Source organism: Myotis brandtii, unplaced genomic scaffold (assembly GCF_000412655.1).
Source record: "Myotis brandtii unplaced genomic scaffold, ASM41265v1 scaffold165, whole genome shotgun sequence".
Lineage (NCBI taxonomy): Eukaryota > Metazoa > Chordata > Mammalia > Chiroptera > Vespertilionidae > Myotis > Myotis brandtii.
Genome location: NW_005356042.1, coordinates 4,076,863 through 4,080,072, shown reverse-complemented (window position 1 = coordinate 4,080,072; position 3,210 = coordinate 4,076,863). Strand labels below are relative to the sequence as shown.

Sequence of the window (3,210 nt, the reverse complement as noted above, 5' to 3'; positions counted from 1 at the left end):
GACTGAAGCTCCCAACCTCTCCTTTTTTTCTTTTTCTTTTTTATTCTGGGATTTATTTACCTTCTATGGCTGTCACTGGAGCTGAGAGCCGGCTTTAGCTCTGAGGCTCGGCTCCAGCTCTGAGACCTTGGCTGCTGAAAGCAGGGATCTGGGCTTTGTTTAGCTTCTATAATTGAAACACTGTTGCAACTCCAGCTCTGAGGCCTGGCTGGCTGAAAGCAGGTTTCTGGGGATTGTTTAGCTTCTATAATTGCAACATAGTTGCTTAGAGTGCAGCTCAGAGCTGGGCGGCAGCAGGCGGGGAACCTTGGCTTCCTCCATCACTGGAGCAAGCGAGCCTCCTGTTCGCTTCAGCTGCCTGGCTGCCGGCCACCATCTTGGTTGGCAGGTAATTTGCATATCGCCCTGATTAGCCAATGGGAAGCGTGTCGGAGGTACGGTTAATTACCATGTTTGTCTATTATTAGATAGGATAGAATAGATTATATATATAGATGTGTAACAGGTCCTGGCCCAGGTAGTTCAGTTGGTTAGAGCATCATCCCAATACACCAAGGTTGTGGGTTGGGGCACATACAATAATCAACCAATGAGAATGGCTGGTGTGGTTATGGGCTTGATCCCCAGTAGGGGGCATGCAGGAAGCAGCCGATTGATGATTTTCTCTCATCATTGATGTTTCTCTCTCTCCCTTTCCCTTCCTCTCTGAATTCAATAAGAAATGTTTTTTTTTTCTTTTTTAAAGAATCAACCAATCTATATATGTAAAAAGCCAGCGACCTTAACGGCTATAACGACCATAATAACTGGTCGCTATGATGCCCACTCTGGCCAGCGAACTGGCCTGATCAGAGGGTGGGGCCAGCTGGCCAACCTCCCGCCATCTCCTCCTCCCAACAGGCCCAGCCCCAATTCGCCCCAATTGGGGCCGGGCCGGCCAGACTCCACTCGTGCACGGATTTGTGCACTGGGCCTCTAGTGAATACATAAATAAGTGGAACAACAAATCAGTGTTTTTTTTTCTGTCTCCCTTCCTCTCTATAAAGTAAAAAAGAAAAAAGAAAAAAAAAGAAAAAGTGTAATAGTGGCCTAGCCAGACCCTGTGCCAGGGCAAGGATACTCACCACAGCACTGGAGAGCGTCCCAAGGCCCCTGCTCTGTAGCATGCCCCCTTCCTGTTGGCTGGTTGTGAGGGGTCAATGCAGGCCACACTGTTAAGTCCCCAGAGTACCAAGATTTCTTGCCCCTCATCCCACATGGGACAGACTCATTTTACATTCATATTCTGGACTCTACAAGACCCCTCTGGATAGTCCTTCTAGGATTCAGCTCATCCCCAGAGCCATTTGGGCGTTGCTAGGGCCCACCTCTGCCTTCAGGCTCCTGCCCTGAGTCTGGCCAAATTGATAGCAATGCTGTGCATGTCTCTTCACCCTGGAGGTGGACATGCCTGGCAGTGCAGCCTAAGTCACACAGCTGTGTGGTGGCCAGGTGGGGAGTCCCCTTCCCGAGGTGGTCTCCTAGATTTCTCACAACCATGGAACCTGCTTCCAGCCCCTTCACACAGCACTGGATGGCATGAGCCCAGGACAGCACTCCGTGGTTCCACCACTCTGTAGGTGGGCAGGTTTAAGACAAATGAAATGTTGGTGGAGCCTGCTCAGCATTTTGGAAGCCCTGGGGAGGCCTACTAGCTGCATCCTGACCATCAACTTATCTACAGAGGGTAGGGGCTGGGCCAAACTGCCAGCAGCCAGATATTGACGAGCCATTTGTGATTAGGTCCAGCTGCCTCTACCTTTCTAAGACCAGGTGCTTCTTTATTTTCTAAATGTGAAACAGAGTGGGGAACCACCAGGCCACTGGGTGAGACGATAACTCCCTCTCTCCTGATAAGCAGCTGTGAGCCAAAAGTTTATGCTCCCATTAGAGTTGTGGAATCCTGCAAGCTTTCCCTCTTTAATGCAAGGCAGGCTTAAATTTGGAGTGCTCAGCTTTGAATCAGGTCAATTCCTGCTTCCAACCCCCAAACACATGTTAAATACATTTTAAGTGGTGGCCCACAGCACACATACCAAAACAAAACTAACAAACACGTAGCTTTAAAAATGCTGGCCACAACCTTCCACACTGGTTCTTGTCCTGCTAATTATTTGCTACTGGTTGTTTGCAAAATAAGGGTCTAGACTAGTTGCTGGCTCCCGTTTTACATATAGGAAACTAGATGCTTCACTTACTTGTTGCATCAACCTCCAACTTTCTCTTGTCATTTTGCCAGCACCAATGGCATCACCTAACTGACATTTCTGTTTCTTTAACTTTTTTTTTTTTTATGGGCACAATTCATGCTCTTTACAGAAAACTTGCAAAAGTAAAGCCCCTCTCTCAGCCCCTCCCCCTGCTCCCATGCCTGGCAGTGAAAAACCCTTGTGGTTTCTTTCTCCCAGATCTGCAGACTCACTTCAGGACCGGAGGAGCAGCATTTTTCTGTGATGGGAATCACACAGGCATTGAGCCTTGCTTATCTGGCATCAGGCTCTCAAGTTTTCCAGATAACCTAAGCATAGGTTTTAAGAACTAACAATTCAACTATTTTGAAAGCAACTTTTAAAAATAAATAGCTTGAGATATAATTCACATAATAAAGTTCACCCTTTTAAAAAGTGTATAATTCAGTAGTTTTTGTATATTTCTCTAATTCTAGAATGTTTCTTTCTGGGGTGTACTTTCTCCCCAGGTCACTCTCCAGCTGGGGGGAGGGGAGCCTTGGACAAGTTTTCTTGTCTGTAGTATGGGGTGCCCCGACCCCGTCACGTGCGAAGCTAGGTCACGTGAACAGCCGGGTGACAAGCGCAGCCACGCCACCTAGCCCAGCGCCCCTGCCAAGCGCAGTTGTTTATTGTACTGTAATTACATTTAAGCTGTAAATAGCGTAACAATTTTCTGTTAAGCACACTATATCGTTTTTCCGTACTGTACTGGCTTGGTGTCCACCGGAACCGCGGTATCCCACATAGACCCCAGGAAGCCCTGAGACCGACCGATGCAGCAGACAGCTCCAAACCCCGCGGAGAGGACCGCGCTGTGACGCGTGCGCGCGGCCGAAGCAGCCTGAGAGCACCAGCGCGCAGGCTCCTGGGCGCGTCCATTTCCCTTCCCTCCCTACGTCGATGGTTCTGCCGACGGAGGGGGTGGGGCCACGCGTGGCGC

At 49.0% G+C, this 3,210-nt stretch overlaps 1 protein-coding gene across 1 annotated transcript in view; it reads left to right on the top strand.

Moving 5' to 3' along the window:
• The window catches only part of CDT1 (chromatin licensing and DNA replication factor 1), a 47,800-nt gene that overhangs the window by 39,169 nt on the left and 5,421 nt on the right, over window positions 1-3,210 (top strand). The gene's annotated exons all lie outside the window — the stretch shown is intronic.